This window comes from Scyliorhinus torazame, chromosome 7 (assembly GCF_047496885.1).
Source record: "Scyliorhinus torazame isolate Kashiwa2021f chromosome 7, sScyTor2.1, whole genome shotgun sequence".
NCBI classification, from domain to species: domain Eukaryota; kingdom Metazoa; phylum Chordata; class Chondrichthyes; order Carcharhiniformes; family Scyliorhinidae; genus Scyliorhinus; species Scyliorhinus torazame.
The window spans coordinates 60,793,724-60,812,892 of NC_092713.1; the positions used below are offsets into that span (position 1 = coordinate 60,793,724).

Here is a 19,169-nt window from a genome sequence, read left to right on the forward strand (position 1 = left end):
CATCTATTGGACTCCTAATAATGAGTTTCCAAGAGAGAAAGGGCACGATCCGCCAACCGGGTTGCGCCCGAACAGAAGCGCGACGCAGCTGGTAGATGCCAGGAGAAGCCTCCTGAGGGCTTCCCGGCAGCCAGTACGCCTCATGCAATCTACCCGAACCTCGTGAGGCAACGCAATAAGGATCTCGCCCACAATGAGCAATACCCCAAGCTAGGCACGCTTAAGTAGGTTTAGGCATCACCTGGATCTACCGGCCCCCTGCCATCTAATGGCCTCCCCAGGGAGTCCCCAGCCGGGCGCTGTTCAGTACTGGTCCACACAAACGTGGACCAGGCGGAAAAAGTCCCAGGCCATCGGAGGCCCTCAGATGGTCAGGAACAGAGCAGGGTGACCCCCTGGCCGTCTCCATGGAATGCAGGGAGCTTGACACTGCCAGGCTGGGAGCTTGGCACTGCTAAGGTGCCCAGGTGGCACATGCAAAGCAGGAAGGAGTACTGCCAGCCAGGGTGGCAGTGCTAGGGCACCAGGGTGGCACTACCAAATGGTCAAGGCCTGAGGGGGGTCATGCCCATGAAAGGAAGGTGGAGGGGGTGGTATGAAGGCAGGAGGGGTGCAGGGCGGGTATGAAGGGGTCTCTGGAAGGTTGGGGGTTGAAGGTGGGGGTCCTGGAAGGGACGTGGGAAGACCTGAAAGGGGGAGGGTCCTCAGCGTCCCCATTACGGGGTGTCCTTACTTGATGGGGGCGTAGGGTTTTGGCCATATGTGTCGGGGAGGGGGGGGGGAGGGTGTCATTGCCAATGGGTGAGGGGGGGGATGGGGGACCCACAAGCTCACTTATAGATCGGGGCAGCCTTTCAAAACTGCAGTCTGATCTCTGAGGTTCTGGCCAGCGATTTCAGCTCCCCAGTGATGAAAATAATTCGAAGAGTATGCTTGACTGGGGAGAAACTCCCAAGGGCCCAGAAAAGTGACTGTGTGGTTAGGTAGCATTGGACGACTCGTCAGCAGAGCCGGCTGGAAACTCCCAGCAAAACCCACCACAAATGGCACTTAGAAACGTTTCTGTTAGATTGCACCCATAGAGTTTTGGTTCACACTGTGGTTCTGCACTGAAGACATGGTTTAGAGTTTTCTGTGAAATCTGAATACTCTCATCCACCTATTTTCATAACTTTTTATTAACACTTCCAAACCCATCGCCAAACCAAAAGTATTTTTAAAATGCCATGCTGGACCTGGGTGTACATAAGTAGCCTTTGTTATGGGCCAGAGTTTTTAAAAACTCCAAAGGATCTTATGGAGTTCACCTGACCTATAACATTTTGTTGAATTTGGCTAGGATGAGCAGGTGTTTTTCAGGTGTTATTCAACAAAATTCTCAGACGCTTTTAATCAAAAAAACAAGCTTTATTCTAAGAATTTAGTTAACATTTGTATAAACACACACAGCAAGTATTTTTATCAACTACAAACATAAAGACCCCACACAGCTACAGTAATCTATGTAAAACCCTTAATGAATCCCCCCTTAACTGTTCCAATTCAATAACAAAATCCAAGTAAAACAGAAACCCCTTTTCAAAGGCGTGGTCCAGCACATGGCATTTTCACCAGACAGACTGTTGTTATTGATGCTCTTGTTCCACTTTTCAAACAGCAGATTTGAATTCCTTCCAGAAAGCAATTAATCTTTTAGGTTACCAAGTAGTCCGAAACAGCTTTTAAAATGAAGATAGAGAAAAACACTTCATTCAACCTGTGCAGTTCAAACCAGTCCAAAACTCAAAGTGAAAGTTAAAACTCACAGAGCCACAGCCCAGCTCCACCCACACAATGACATCACTGAAGCCATGTGATAAGACAAAAACATTTCTTAAAGGGACACTCCCATGACGCCTTAGATGACTCCTTATTTGTTTCCCATTGCATCCCCTTGGAAATGTGTAAGCTCTTAACATGCACCTCCCCCTGATAACATGGATAAGATAGGGAATTCACTGTGAGAAAACGTGGATGCAAGTCAAACTCTTGTGCTCCAAGGTACAGATCTTTGCAGATCAAATGTATGACACCACTAAACATTAAACCTATTTGACTAACACTCAAGATTTTCAAGTACAGTAACCAGAAATGTTCCATTACCTGATCACACTGCACAAGCAGTGAACAATATACCTATGGTATACTGCACGGTAGCATAGTGGTTAGCACAGTTGCTTCACAGCTCCAGGGTCCCAGGTTCGATTCCCGGCTTGGGTCACTGTCTGTGCGGAGTCTGCACGTTCTCCCCGTGTGTGCGTGGGTTTGCTCCGGCTGCTCCGGTTTCCTCTCACAGTCCAAAGATGGGCAGGTTAGGTGGATTGGCTATGATAAATTGTCCTTAGTGTCCAAAAAGGTTAGGTGGGGTTACTGGGTTACGGGGATAGGATGGAGGTGTGGGCTTAAGTAGGGTGCTCTTTCCAAGGGCCGATGTAGACTCGATGGGCTGAATGGCCTCCTTCTGCACTGTAAATTCTATGATCTATGATGAGGACCATATAATTGATGACAAGATCTTCAGGCAGGTTTTTTAAACATCATAAAACTAAATCTAGATTTTCCAAATAGCAGTAAGATCCCATTTTATCAGTGTATCTAGAGCAATAAATAGCAGGTGAGTTTTGATTAAACTCCTCGGCCTTGCCATTTAATCAGCACATTCATTGTCTTACTTTCCTGACAAACACAGGTTATCACTTAATTGTTCACTGGCAACCTATCAACAAGTAACCTGTTTTGTTAGGATATGCCTGCAAGTCGCTGGTAAGGCTCCCAATTGCACAGATTTCTATAGGTCTTTTTTGGAAGGGGTATTGCTAATCCTACTTTAGTGCTAAACCTACTTTAGAGTGCAATTCACCTCTTTATACTATCTAGGGCACCACCTTTACATAAGATGAAAAACATTTTACAGTCTGAATTAGAATTGAAGTAGTTTTATAAAATAAGCTCCATTTGTGTTGAGGACATCTTATTATACAGAGCGCTTTTATATTTGTAAATTTGTGAAAACCTCGGGCAAATTCTAGCCAAGCTATAATTGCATTATTAAATCAATGAAAACAGATTACATTGAAAAATCAATACAAGGGTTATCATCGCCTTATTAATGTTAGTTTATATAATGGCAATTATAATTTGTATTTATTTTATTAGGTTAGCTTGGTAGAATACATTGTCTCCACTATTCTGTTAACTCCAGGATCTCATAGCAACTTCCTCAGCAGTTTCCAAATTTGAGTTTACACAACTAGCAGCTGAATAACAACCAACTGCAATCACTTCAGCAATCTCTCCACCACAAGGTCGGGAGTGGAGCAGTTTGCTATACTGCTTGGCTGCATTCGGAGCTTCTCCAATATTGAAGAAGCGTATGCCAGCCTACAATAGGGAGTGTACAACATCCAAGCATGGGTAGATAATTTGAATGCAACATTCATGCTACATAAGTGCCATTTTTAAAATCATCTACACTTAAAAAATGTTTAATCATCTAACCCTGGTCTTCCTTGTGTCATGTGAGAGTACCTTTAAGAAATGGGTGTTTAGTATTGCAGTGATGTCAGAGAGTGGGTGGAGCTGGGCTGTCTGTCAGCTTTTTACTTTCGTTTTAGGCTGTTTGCTGCAGGGTGTTTTAGTTTTGTTTTCAGTGTTGGAGCTGAAGCCAGACAGAGCAGGTGTACTGTTGACCTCTCTGCGTGAAAAGACTATCTCTTGATCATTTGGTGAATTCAGAATTATAAATGTTCTCAGTAGTGAATGTAAACCTAATGTGCTTCTGTTAAAAGGTGTTTCTTCTGTCTTCTGGATGTTGTTTGGGAAGTTTTTAAGGATTACTTAGTGTTGTATTCTTTGGGGGTTGTACTTGAATTGGTGGTTGCTAAGATGGTCACTGCATGTTTCAAAAAGGTTAACTTGAATTCATAGAATAAACATTGTTTTGCTTTTAAAAATACTTTTCCATTTCTGCTGTACCACACCTGTAGAGTGGGCCATGTGCTCCCCATACCACAATCTATTAACAGTTGTGGGTCAGGTGAACTCCATGATACACTTTGGGGTTCTCTAAACCCTGGCCCATAACAAATTGGGGGCTCGTCCGGGATAAAGGTCTATCTATTGGATTGGCTTAGTGAACTTAAAGACAGTGAGGGGTGAGCATTTGTGGTTGCTTTTCAGGTGTGGTATTTTAATTTAAGTAGGGAGTGTGTTGTGGACAATGGCTCTTTCAGAGGCTCTGAAGTTTTTGGGGGTGGAAACGGTCACAAGCATTACCTGACGGACAGAGACTAAAAGCAGACGGTTAGATTTGGCAAAAGCATTGCAGTTAACATTACCTGACAAAATGTGAAAAGATGAGGTAATTATGGCGGTGGCTAAGCATTTAAAGTTGCCTGAGATGCAGTCTGACTCATTAGAAATGGCAAACATCCAGTTGCAGATTAAGAAACTTGAACATGAAAAAGAATTGAAGCAGCTTGAATATGCAATGAGAGAAAAAGAAAGAGAAAGGGAGATACAGATCAGGGAAAAAGAAAAGGAGAGAGAAGAAAGAAACAAAGAAAGAATAACCCTAGCGGAACAAAAAGAGTTGGGGAGGAAAGGGGAAAAGAGATAGAGTTTGAACTTCAGAAAATGGTTATGAAACATAACAGTCAGTTAAAATTGGCAGATGTGGGCAACACAGTGGCTCAGTGGTTAGCACTGCTGCCTCACGGCGCCAAGGTCCCACGTTCGATCCCGGTTCTGGGTCACTGTCTGTGTGGAGTTTGCACATTCACCCCGTGTTTGCGTAGGTTTCGCCCCCACAACCCAAAAGATGTGCAGGGTAGGTGGATTGACCACCCTAAATTGTCCCTTAAGTGGAAAAAATGAATTGGGTACTCTAATTTTTTTTATTTTTTTTAAATTGGCACATGTAAAGGGAAACGTACAGTTGGAGGATAGTGATGAGGATAGCGAAAAAGAGCGTCATAGTCGAAGGCTTGGTGGGGATCTATTTAAATATGTCCAAGCATTGCCAAGGTTTGATGAGAAGGAGGTAGAAGCCTTTTTCATTTCATTTGAGAAGGTAGCTAAGCAAATTAAATGGTCACAGGACATGTGGGTATTACTGATTCAAACAAAGCTGATAGGTCGGGCTAGTGAAGTGTTTGCATCACTACCGGATGAGGTATCTGAGACGTATGAGGAGGTGAAAAAATCCATCTTAGGTGCATATGAACTAGTGCCTGAAGCCTACAGACAAAGGTTTAGAAATTTAAGGAAACAATTTGGTCAAACATACATGGAGTTTGAAAGGCTCAAACAGAGTAATTTTGATAGGTGGGCTTTGAAAATAGACCAAATGTATGAAGCTCTCGGAGAAATTATACTTTTGGAGGAGTTTAAAAATTCAATTCCTGATGTAGTGAGAACTCATGTGGAAGAGCAGAGGGTTAAAACTGTGAGAGTAGCAACAGAAATGGCAGATGATTATGAATTAGTTCATAAATCGAAGCTTGGTTTCCGACATCAGTTTCAGCCTATGAGGGATAGAAACTGGGGACATGTGAAATACTCAAGTGGAAAAGGTAAAGGTGATCTGATGAGAGATAATAAGGAGAGTGTACCTCAGATTAAAAAAGAAATCCAGGAGGGTGGAAAAGAAATGAAAAGTTTCAAATGTTTTCACTGTAATAAACAAGGCCATGTAAAGTCACAGTGTTGATGGTTGAAGAAAAGCACTGGGAAGGCTAATGTGGTAAAACAGGATAAGACAGTGGGATTTGTTAAAGTGGTAAAGGAAAGCCCTAGTGAAGCGAAGGAGGTGCAAAAGATTGTACAGCCTGATCAAGAGGTGATTGATAAGAAGGTGCCAGATCTCCTCAAAGAATTTACTTGTGTGGGTAAAGTTTACTCGTGTATCCGGAGGAACAGGTAAAGAAGTCACAATTTTAAGAGATATAGGAGCTAATCAATCTTTAATGGTAAGAGATGAGGAGTTATGTAGTTTGGGAAGAATGTTGCCAGAAAAGGTGGTAATATGTGGAATTCAGGGTGAGAGGAGTAGTGTTCCATTATATGAGGTAAGGTTGGAAAGTCCAGTGAAGAGTGGTGAAGTGGTAGTAGGAGTAATAGAGAAACTATCTTGTCCAGGAATACAGTTTATCTTGGGTAATGATATAGCTGGATCGCAGGTGGGAGTGATGCCTACTGTGGTTGATAAGCCAGTGGAAAATCAGATAATTGAAGTGTTGAAGGACGAATATCCTGGGATTTTTGCGGATTGTGTTGTAACAAGGTCGCAAAGTCACAGATTAAGACAAGAGGTGAAATCAGAGAGTGAAGATAAAGGTGAAGTGCAATTATCAGAAACGATTTTTGATCAGATGGTTGGAATAGAACATGTGGAGGATGAATCGGATATTTTTAGTTCAGGAAAATTGGCAGAGTTACAACAAAAAGATATAGAAGTAAAACAGATGTATCAGAAAGCATACACGGAAGAGGAATCTGTGTATACCAGAGTGTTATTACTGTAAAAGTAATGTCTTCATGAGAAAATGGAGACCTTTACATATGCAGGCAGATGAAAAGTGGGCAAAGGTTCATCAAGTAGTATTGCCGGTAGGGTATAGAAAGGAGGTGTTGCGAGTTGCACATGAGGTACCAGTGGGAGATCATTTGGGAATAAGGAAAACTCAAGCTAAAATACAAAAACATTTTTATTGGCCTGGACTACATAAAGATGTAGTTAAATTTTGTCAATCATGTCACACATGTCAAGTGATAGGGAAACTTCAAGCAGTGATAAAACCAGCGCCCTTAATACCCATTCCAGCATTTGAGGAACCTTTTACGAAGGTCCTAATTGATTGCGTAGGACCGCTTCCTAAAACAAAAGTGGGAATCATTATCTTTTGACGATAATAGATGTATCTACTAGGTTTCCAGAGGCCATTCCAGTACGTAATATTACTGCTAAAAAGTTTGTGGAGAAGTTACTTAAATTCTTTTCTAGATATGGACTACCCACAGAAATACAATCGGATCAAGGATCAAATTTTACCTCAAGGTTATTCAAAGAAGTTATGGATAGCTTAGGAATAAAACAATTTAAATCAACTGCGCACCATCCAGAATCGCAGGGAGTGTTAGAAAGGTGGCATCAGACATTAAAGACAATGTTGAGGGCTTATTGTCAAGATTATCCAGAGGATTGGGATAAAGGAATTCCATTCGTACTGTTTGCAATTAGGGATGCACCTAATGAGTCAACCAAATTTAGTCCTTTTGAACTAATTTTTGGTCATGAGGTAAGAGGACCACTTAAATTGATTAAGGCAAAATTGGTGAGTGAGCAATCGGAAATTACATTATTGGATTACGTGTCAAATTTTAGGGAATGATTAAATAGAGCAGGTGAATTGGCTAGACAGCATTTAAAAGGTGCACGACATGTGATGAAACGGATAGCGGACAAGAAATACAAAGTTCGTAGTGTTGCCATTGGAGATAAAGTTTTAGGGTTGTTACCAGTGGTAGGTGAACCTTTAAAAGCTAGGTTTTGTGGACCTTATCAGATTGAAAGGAAATTAAGTGAGGTGAATTATGTGGTAAAAACACCAGATAGAAGGAAGACTCACCGAGTGTGTCATGTGAATATGCTTAAAAGGTACTTTGAAAGGGAAGGAGAGAAAAAGGAGGTTTTAATGATTCTAACTAAACTGACGAACCAAATCCAGATGACTGTGAATTTGACATACCTCAAATTAAATTGGAAAACGAGGATGTTCTTAAAAATTGGGATAAATTGTTGAGTTACCTTCCAGAGGAAAAACGGACTGACCTGAAAGAGTTATTGATATCACATGGGCAAGTTTGTGGAGATAAATTGGGAAGTACTAAAATGGCTGTACATGATGTAGATGTGGGAAATGCTGTTCCAATCAAACAACATCCATATAGACTTAACCCTTTAAAATTGGCACAGGTTAACAAAGAGATTGAGAGTATGCTTAAAAATGGTATAATTGAAGTGGATTGCAGCCAATGGAGCTCACCCATAGTGATGGTACCAAAACCAGACGGTACCCAATGGTTGTGTGTGGTCTATAGAAATGTTAATGCAGTTACAAGAACGGACTCTTATCCTATCCCACATTGCATTGAGGATTCCATTGAGAAAGTGGGACAATCAGTTTTTATTTCCAAACTGGATTTACTTAAAGGTTACTGGCAGGTACCTTTATGCGAAAGGGCGAAGGAGATTTCAGCTTTTGTGACTCCAGATGGTATATACCAATTCAAAGTTATGCCATTTGGTATGAAAAACACACCAACCACATTTCAACAGTTAACTAACAAAGTCGTTTCAGGATTATCCAATTGTGCGGTATACATCGACGATCTGGTCATTTACAGCCAGACGTGGAAAGAACATTTTAAACATCTGATGGAGTTATTCGATCGACTTCAGGAGGCGGGTTTGGTGATAAACCTAGACAAAAGTGAATTTGGAAAAGCCCAAGTCACTTTCCTTGGCCATACAAATGGACAGAATGGTCACACGGGATGTGAAACCAACAGTTATTGAGGAGTGTTCAATACCCTCAAGACGATGGGAAATAATGCGATTTCTTGGCATGAGTGAATTTGATCGAACATTTGTGCAAACGTTTTGTAGCGTGATTGCTCCACTGATGGACTTGCTGAAGAAACGTCAAAGATTTCAGTGGACAGCGGACTTTCAACAGGCATTTGACTGCCTGAAAGCTGTGATAACCAATTCTCCTGTGTTAGAGAATTACAAGGGACTCTGTGATCAGATTGAACTAAAGTATCTGACTTTAAGAGACATGCCGAGGCGTAGAGAAATGGATGGATCGTGCAGAGACCTTCTTGTTCAATGAGACTGTCAATCAGGAAGGATTTCATTTGGAGGAAGAAGAACAAAAATGGACTATATTATTGTACCTGTTTGCGTGTGTTTTTTTTTTAAACAAAAAAGTATATTTACTTTGTGCATTTCTTAAAGGACAGTGAAAAGGCGAAAAATGAAACCATCTTGAAGTTGATTTTTTTTTCTTGTGGGAGAGGTGTCATGTGAGATTACCTTTAAGAAATGGGTGTTTGTAAATGGGTGTGTATATAAATATCTGTAGTGAGAGTACCTTTAAGAAATGGGTGTTTACTACTGCAGTGATGTCAGCGAGTGGGTGGAGCTGGGCTGTTTGTCAGCTTTTTACATTTTCATTTCAGGCTGTTTGCTGCAGGGTGTGTTTTAGTTTTGTTTTCAGTGTTGGAGCTGAAGCCAGACAGAGCAGGTGTACTGTTGATCTCTCTGCCATGAAAAGATTATCTCTTGATCATTTGGTGAATTCAGAATTACAAATGTTCTCAGCAGTGAATGTAAACCTAATGTGCTTCTGTTAAAAGGTGTTTCTTCTGTCTTCTGGATGTTGTTTGGGAAGTTATTAAGGATTACTTAGTGTTGTATTCTTTGGAAGTTATATTTGAATTGATGGCTGCTAAGATGTTCGCTGTATGTTTCAAAAAGATTAACTTGAGTTCATGGAATAAACATTTTTGCTTTTAAAATTACTTTTCCATTTCTGCTGTAACACACCTGTAGAGTGGGCTGTGTACTCCCCATACCACAGTCTATTAAAAGTTTGGGTCAGGTGAACTCCATGATACACTTTGGGGTTCTCTAAACCCTGGCCCATAACACTTGGAACCACAATTCCTGAGTCCCCACCATAAAAATCCTCGGTGAAAAAGTCAGCACTTAATCAAAAGTTAATCAAACCAGCAATATTAGCTGTATGGCCACAAGTGCACAGAAGCTAGGCATTCTGACAATTGACTCCTCTCCACACCCCTAAATGCTCTCCACCATCTAAAAGACTCAAGTGGAATGTCAACTTTTCACCTTGATGAGTTTAGTTGCAGCACACTTAAGAAGCCTAGAACCATCCAGGACAAAGGAATCTCCTATTTGTTGATGCTGCACTGAACTCAGTATCTATCCTTTTTACCACTAGCTGTTGCAGCATTTTACATTCTGAAAAATGCATGACAGCAATTCACTAAGCTCTTTCTGGCAGCGCCTCCAAACCTCTACCACTGTGAAGGACAAAAACTGCACGATGATGGGAAAGTCATCACCTTCCAAGTTTCCGTCTAAGTCACACACCACCCTAATTTGGACATTTAGCTGCTCTTGTTTATCGTCATTGGGCCACAATCTTGGAATTTCCTACCTAACACTGCCTCGGCTGCACAATCGGCTTGTCGCTTCATGCTGATGCTGGGTGTCTGAAATTGGAATGTGTTCAGTTTCATAGCATTAGCTTCCCTCGTATACTCACCAGAAAAATATGTTGAAACCAGATTATGCCTTTGGCTTCTTGCAGATTTGAGTTGGTTTACGGACAAAAGATAAAATACTATCGTTAGCTTCTTGATGTTGAATGTATAGACCTTAACGGATTGGAACTACTAATGAAATTGTAAAGGTATTTGCAACAAAGTAATTAACAGGAATAATCTTTTAACTCATATTTTAATTGAAATAATATGTTGGGAATGCAGCAAAGTCCCCATTATCAAATGCTACACATTGAAATGTAGACTAGTTCTCCTTTTATCTCCCTAACTCAGTCCCACCCTCCACTCAAACCTGATTTCCCACTTTCCTTAACTGCTTTACTGCTTTTGACAATGGAGGGCATATTTTAATCAGGAAATTTAATTTAGCGCCAGCTCATTAAGTTGGTACGACCCATAACAAATTGCTTTATGATGACACTTTGTACTGATGAAGAAAAGAGGCAAGGCCAGTTGATAGTGTTACTTTGAATTTTCACTGGAGCTTCACATAATAACTGGAATAAATAATATACTTTGGATAGTTTTAAATTACAAATACAATTAAGTGTGTCATATCTGAAAAATGTATATTTATAAATTATAGGGCTAAACATTGTCAATGTTTATAAAACGAAGTTGTGTGTAAAGCACACCATTGTTCAGAAAAAATTGTTTATTTTATTGCAGAATCACAAAATAGTTACAGCACAGAAAGGGGCCATTCAGCCTGTTGTATCTGCATTGGCTTTCTGAAGGAGCAATTTACATAGTGCCATCCCCCACACATTCTTCCTTTTCAGATAATAATCCAATTCCCTCTTAAATACCTCAATTGTACCTGCCTCCACCACCTCTCAGGCAGTGCATTCCAAATCCCAACCACTCGCTGCATGAAAATGTTCTTCCTTATGTCACCATTGCTTCGTTTGCCATTGTTTTAAATCTGTGCCCTCTTGTCCTCGATCCTTCCAATGGGAACAGTTTGTCCCTATTTTCTTTGTCAATGCCCACATGATTTTGTACACCTCTATTAAATGTCTGTTAACCTCTGTTCTCGCAGGAAAACTGTCCCGACTTCTCCAATCTATCTACATAATGGAAGTTCCTCATCTCAGGATCCATTTTTGCAAATATTTTCCTGAACCGTGGTGCCCAGACTGGACACAATATTCTAATCAAAACTAATCACTTATGGTCTTATGGCTGATGCCAGATCTATGTCTCTTAATAAAGTAAGCTTATTAACAGCACCCCTCCACCTGTCCTGCCATCTTCAATGAGTTCTGCACATCTGCACCCAGATCCCTCTGCTCCTGTACCCCCTTTAGAATTGTGCCCTTCATTTCATATTGACCGGGATTCTCCGATCTGGGTTCGCCCTGCCACCGCTGCCAGTGAGAGCGGGGAATTTGGCACTCAGTCAAAACTCCATTCACTAGAGAATCCCAGTGGCGTGAATGGATGGAGAATTCCGGCCATTGTGTCCACATTCTTCTTACCAAAATTAATCACTTCATACTTCTGCATTACATTTCACCTGTCACCGCCCATTGCACCAGTCCTTTTGAAGTCCTACATTGTCTTCCTCACTGTTTATAATATTGACAAGTTTTGTATCATCTGCATTTGAATTTGTGCCCTGAATGCCAAGGTCTATGTCATTAATATATTTCATGAAGAGCAAGCACCCCCTGGGGAACTCCACTTTAAAACTTCTTCCAGACTGAGCAGCACCCATTAACCAATACTCTGTTTCCTGTCACTCAGCCAATTTCATATCCATGTCACTACTGTCACTTTTATTTCATGAGTCTGTTGTGGCCACTTTATCAAAAGCTTTTTGAAAGTTCAAGTACACCACATCAACATTACCCTCATCAACCCTCCCTGTGACCTTTTAAAAAACTCCCAAGTGAGTTAAACACCATTTTTCCTTAACAAATCCATGGCTTTTTAAAATTCACCTGCATTTGTCCAAGTGACCATTAATTTTGTCCCAGATTATAATTTCCAAAAGCTTCCCCACCACTGCGGTTAAACTTAATGGCATGTAGTCGTTGGGCTCGCATTTGTAACCTTTTTGTGTAACCTTTGCAATTTTCGGCACCACCTTGAGCCTGAGGAAGATTGGAGGCCAGTGCCTCCTCAATTTCCACTCTCACTTCCTTTAGTATCCTTGGATGCAGCTCACCTGGTCCTGGTGCTTCATCAACTTTAAGCACAGACAGCCTAGTCAATACTTCCACCTTTTCAATTTTAAACCTTTGAATGTCTGAATTACCTCCCCTTTCACCAAGTCCTGCATAGCATCTTCTTTGATGAAGACAGATGCAAAGTATTAATTTAACACCATAGCCATGCCTCTGTTTCCATGCATATATACCTAAATTACAAATTATTTGCTCTGTATCTGTTTCTGTTTGATAGTTGGTTTTAACCCACCATGCCTACCCTGGTCAAATTGCTCATACTTCCTTTCCTGTACAGCTGCTGCATTCTATCCATTTTGATCAGAGTCTGGACTCCAAAAATCAGCTTAGAAATTTCTTTTGAATGGTTTAAGAGGTTACAATCCCCCAGTTTCTGGGAGGCCAAGCTACAGCCTTCTCCTATCCAACCAACCCGATGACTCCAGAATTTACAGATATCCAGACGTGACAAGGGAGTGTGAGGATTGCGGGGTCGGTGGAGAAAGGCTCACAAATGTGGCCTGAATACGCAGTTGTCTGCTTGTATAGGCCCCTTTACCTTATGCATGAACTTTGGTAATGTGAATAGCAGAGTTCCATGGCAGACACAGCCCTGGCATAGGGGCTTTTGCTCAAGCATTAGCTATCATTGTCAAATGTAAATAACTGCATGGGGCAAAGCCATGTAAAGAAGCAACAAGAGGGTTTTGACAGAAGCAAACAGTCAATGCGACCCGATGTTAAAATAATAAGAAAGACTTAACATTTATATAGCACTTTTCATGACCAGTGTTTTATAGCCAATTAAATACTTTTAAAGTGTAGTCACTGTTGTAATGTAAGAAATGCGGCAGCCAATTTACACACAGCAAACTCCCACAGACAGCAAAGAACAAAGCAATGTGATATAGTCTAGATGATCATTGATGATGTTTATTGAGGGATAAATATTGGTCAGGACAGCAGGGATATCTTCATTGCTCTTCTTTGAAATAGTGTCATAAGATCTTTTGCAGCCACCAAAGCAGGCAGACAGTGCCTTGTTTTAATGTCTTATCCAAAAGATAGAATTTACAACAGTGAAGCACTCCCTCAGTTCTGCACTGGAGTGTCAGCCTTGATATTTATGCTCAAGCCCTGGAGTGGGACTTAAACATTTAGCATAAGATAGGTGGGAATCAGTTGTGTGAAAATTTCTTTGGGTGAGAAAACATCTTAGCATCATTCTTATGCTGTCCGTATGCCCAAATTCCCCAGGAAGTTCTAGGTTTCATAGCTTTTTCATTCAAATTGTTTTGCAAAAATATTCACATGTTAGATGTTCATCTAAGTTGAATTGTAGTTAAATCTAGAATGAAATAAGTAGGGTACTCGTTCCAAGGTCTGGTGCAAGCTCGATGGGCCGAATGGCCTCCTTCTACACTGTAGGGATTCTATGAAAGGCAGGTGCCACTATTTATGTAATAAAGCATTGAAAAATATTAAATTGTTATTAGATGTAATGAATTTTCAACAATCCAGCTTTCTTTTATGCAACATTCTGAAAAATTCCTACTGATTCGTATGCTTAGAGGAAACATTGCTTCTAATTGCAGGATTTTGGCATGTTGATTGGGCATTGTGTCTTCAATAGGCCTCTGAGGGTTAACCTGTCTGTGGTGCTAGATAAACTACTATTGTAGGCCAATCTTTAGCAGAATTTATTAGCCCATCACACAGTCTTAGCTCCATTATGTTACACAGCCTGTTATCTGGCTCCCCTGACTGCCAATAATTTATCTAGACGTTGTTATATAGACTTGTATTTATCTATATAGTCTATAACAGAATTAGCTAGAATGAAGATAGAAGCACGTTACAGGAATGAAGTAATACAAATCAAATCTTCTGTCAGTAGATGTGTGTCCTGTCGGGTCTAGGGGATTGGACTTGCCAGTTTTAGTAACAGATGATCTCTCCCCTGACCCTTGATGGCTGCAGGGCATTCTGCTGATGGAGTATTCTGGGAGGTAATGGTGGATATGAGCCCATCATTCGACTGGACCAAGCATTTGGGAAGACTGTTCAAAATCATCCTGAGCTGCTGAGGACGTCACCTTGTCCAGGAGCTATAACTTACCGAAATTACTTATTCTCCCAGTTGGCCTTAGTCACTCCAGCATAACACTGTCACATTCAAAATTTAACTAACCTTATCATACGCTGGGATTTCTTTTAAGACAGAGAGCTTTCTTTGAGCGTTTTATAGTTAACCTAAATTTCTATGGTTTTAAAAATGAAGTAAAATATTAAAATTACATCCTTATTTATCAGGCTATCCAGATTATAATTCAAAAGCTATAATAGAAAAAGGGAACTCATTTGGTAAATATTAATTCTATCTTTTGTATTTTTCATTAAGTTCGCTTTTCAAAAATATTTTTGATAATAGGAAATTTATCATAAAAGGGCCACTCTGCATGTATGGAGGTCACACATTTGTAGTGCCTACCTATAGTAGCTTTAGTGATTAATATCTCAGACTAATTTGTTTTTCAAGAGACCACCCAACAAAGAAACCAACTGCAAACTCCAAATGCAGACATTCTAAAAAAGTTTCATTAGAATCTCAGTGAAAAGGGACACACACACAAATGAATATTGTAGATTCTTAGCTCATGCAGTATTTTCCCATTTAGTGCCAACACTTTACTTATCTTACCCCAATGGATATTTACATTCTCTGAGCACTATCTGTAAACCTTTCGGTACTAACTTCTGCATGGTGCACAGAACCAAAGGCACATCGGTGTGTTGTTTCTTATGATGATGTGGTAACAGTGGAATCGGAAGAAATGCAGTCAACTTCTGAAAATTCAGTCGTCGTTTACATTTAAAGAATAAATTATTTAATAACTTGAAATGAACAATGCAAATAACAGAGGAGAATCTCGTGCTAAAAATTTAATTCGTAGATCATTTTGAATTAAGTGATTTTGATTTAAGACTAGATTGCACAGTGAATTTCTTAAGAATGAAAATCTTTGAAAAATTTAAAACAAATAATCATGATTCTAATTAGAAAACAGAATACTGTATATGCTGGAAATCTGAAACAATAATCAGAAATGCTCGAAGCAAATGGACGTATTAGTGAGAGGCAGCACGGTTTTGTGAAGGGGAGGTCGTGTCTCACTAACTTGATAGAGTTTTTCGAGGAGGTCACTAAGATGATTGATGCAGGTAGGGCAGTAGATGTTGTCTATATGGACTTCAGTAAGGCCTTTGACAGGTCCCTCATGGTAGACTATTACAAAAGGTGAAGTCACACGGGATCAGGGGTGAGCTGGCAAGGTGGATACAGAACTGGCTAGGCCATAGAAGGCAGAGAGTAGCAATGGAGGGATGCTTTTCTAATTGGAGGGCTGTGACCAGTGGTGTTCCACAGGGATCAGTGCTGGGACCTTTGCTCTTTGTAGTATATATAAATGATTTGGAGGAAAATGTAACTGGTCTGATTAGTAAGTTTGCAGACGGCACAAAGGTTGGTGGAATTGCGGATAGCGATGAGGACTGTCGTAGGATACAGCAGGATTTAGATTGTCTGGAGACTTGGGTGGAGAGATGGCAGATGGAGTTTAATCCGGACAAATGTGAGGTAATGCATTTTGGAAGGTCTAATGCAGGTAGGGAATATACAGTGAATGGGAGAACCCTCAAGAGTATTGAAAGTCAAAGAGATCTAGGAGTACAGGTCCACAGGTCATTGAAAGGGGCAACACAGGTGGAGAAGGTAGTCAAGAAGGCATACGGCATGCTTGCCTTCATTGGCCGGGGCATTGAGTATAAGAATTGGCAAGTCATGTTGCAGCTGTATAGAACCTTAGTTAGGCCACACTTGGAGTATAGTGTTCAATTCTGGTCGCCACACTACCAGAAGGATGTGGAGGCTTTAGAGAGGGTGCAGAAGAGATTTACCAGAATGTTGCCTGGTATGGAGGGCATTAGCTATGAGGAGCGGTTGAATAAACTCGGTTTGTTCTCACTGGAACGAAGGAGGTTGAGGGGAGACCTGATAGAGGTATACAAAATTATGAGGTGCATTGACAGAGTGGATAGTCAGAGGCTTTTCCCCAGGGTAGAGGGGTCAATTACTAGGGGGCATAGGTTTAAGGTGAGAGGGGCAAGGTGTAGAGTAGATGTACGAGGCACGTTTTTTACGCAGAGGGTAGTGGGTGCCTGGAACTCGCTACCGGAGGAGGTAGTGGAAGCAGGGACGATAGGGACATTTAAGGGGCATCTTGACAAATATATGAATAGGATGGGAATAGAAGGATACGGACCCAGGAAGTGTAGAAGATTGTAGTTTAGTCGGGCAGCATGGTCGGCACGGGCTTGGAGGGCCGAAGGGCCTGTTCCTGTGCTGTACATTTCTTTGTTCTTTGAAACACTCAGCAGGTCAGGCAGTGTCTGTGGCAACGAAAAAAGTAAGAAGTCTTACAACACCAGGTTAAAGTCCAACAGGTTTGTTTCGAATCACTAGCTTTTGGAGCACAGCTCCTTCCTCAGGTGATTCACCTGAGGAAAAAAGACTTAACATTTCAAGCCTCTCAACTGAACTGAGAAAAATTAGAGTCCTAATAAGTTTTGAATAAAGGATGGGGTGTGAATAAAGGAAAGTCTGTGATAGGGTGGGAGATGAGGAGATTGAATGACAGAAGTGTGCTCAAGGGAATGGCGACAGGGCAAGAAAGGTACTGATGAAAAGTCCTTGGTCTGAAACATTGGGCCCAATCAAACAGCCTCGTCGCGGCTGACTCGGGACGCGACAAGGCCGTTTGATTTGCGACGTTCGGGAAGCAGCGAGATCTTTTTTAAAATTTAGAGTACCCAATTATTTTTTTCCAATTAAGGAGCAATTTACCGTGGCCAATTCATCTACCCTACACATCTTTGGGTTGCCCACGCAGACACGGGGAGATTGTGCAAACTCGACACTGACAGTGACCTGGAGCCGGGATCGAACCCGGGTGCTCAGCGCCATGAGGCAGTAGTGCTAACCACTGGGAAGCAGTGAGATCTAACGAGATCACGCTAAACGTTCGTCCATGGGATGTGAGCATCGCTGGGTGGGCCAGCATTTATTGCCCACCCCTGAGGAGAATTAAGACTCAACCACATTGCTGTGGTTCTGGAGTCACATGTAAGCCAGACCAGGTAAGGACGACAGATTTCCATCCCTAACGGGCATTAGTGAACCAGATGGGTTTTTCCCGACAATCAACAATGGTTTCATGGTCACCTTTAAACTTTTAATTCCAGATTTTTATTGAATTCATATTTCACCATCTACCATGGATGGATTCGAACCCGGATCCGCAAACCATGGCTCTAGGTCTCTGGATTACTAGTCCAGTGCCAATACCACTATGCCACTGTCACTGGGAGGGATCCAGATTTGCCTCCCACTGCCTGCCCTGCAAGCGCCAAGAAACACACACCCTAAATGCGCCCAAAATGGGACTCTTCTTCCCGTTAAATCATGCCCATTAACTCTGTTTCTCTCTTCACAGATGAGGCCAGACTTGCTGAATATTTCCAGTATTTTATATTTTATTTTTAATAAGAGTACAACTTTTTCATTGATTATTTCTTTATTTATATTTTTAAATAATTTTTATCAAAAGGTTTTCATAAAATATCAATCACAAAATGAGAAAGAAAGAAGAACCCAACAGGGTTAAGTACAAAACACAATCTAAAATAGCAACCCCCCAAACCCCCCTCCTCCTCCCCTGTACATAAATAATAAATTAACATTAACACCCTGACTTAACACAACAGGTGTATGCACCCCCTCAGACCCTCCAGTGTAAATAACATAAACAAAAATAAAGTAACCCCCCCCCACCCCGAGCTGCTGCTGCCACTGACCAATGTCTATTCTGCCAGAAAGTCTAAGAACGGTTGCCACCGCCTAAAGAACCCTTGTACCAACCCTCTCAAGGCGAATTTCACCCTCTCCAATTTAATGAACCCTGCCATATCGCTGATCCAGGATTCCATGCTTGGGGGCCTCGCATCTTTCCACTGAAGGAGACGCTACCAGGGACGCAAAGGCCAGAATTCCGGCCACTTTCGCCTCCTGCACTCCCGGCTCCTCTGCCACCCCAAATATTGCGAGCCCCCAGCCAGGTCTGACCCTGGATCCTACCACCCTCGACACCGTCCTCGCTACGCCCTTCCAAAATTCCTCCAGCGCTGGGCATGCCCAGAACATATGGGTGTGATTTGCTGGGCTCCCTGAGCACCTAACACACCTGTCCTCACCCCCAAAGAACCGGCTCATCCTTGTCCCGGTCATGTGTGCCCTGTGCAGCACCTTAAACTGTATGAGGCTGAGCCTCGCGCACGAAGAGGAAGAATTCACCCTCCCTAGGGCATCTGCCCACGTCCCCTCTTCGATCTCCTCTCCCAACTCCTCCTCCCACTTACCTTTCAACTCCACCACCGAGGCCTTCTCCTCCTCCTGCACCACCTGGTAAGTTTCCGAGATCTTCCCCACTCCCACCCACCCCCCCGAGAGCACCCTGTCCTGTACTGTGT

At 41.7% G+C, this 19,169-nt stretch overlaps 1 protein-coding gene across 2 annotated transcripts in view; it reads left to right on the forward strand.

Moving 5' to 3' along the window:
- LOC140426248 (ERI1 exoribonuclease 3-like) overlaps positions 1 to 19,169 on the forward strand; it is a 632,563-nt gene that overhangs the window by 577,352 nt on the left and 36,042 nt on the right. The gene's annotated exons all lie outside the window — the stretch shown is intronic.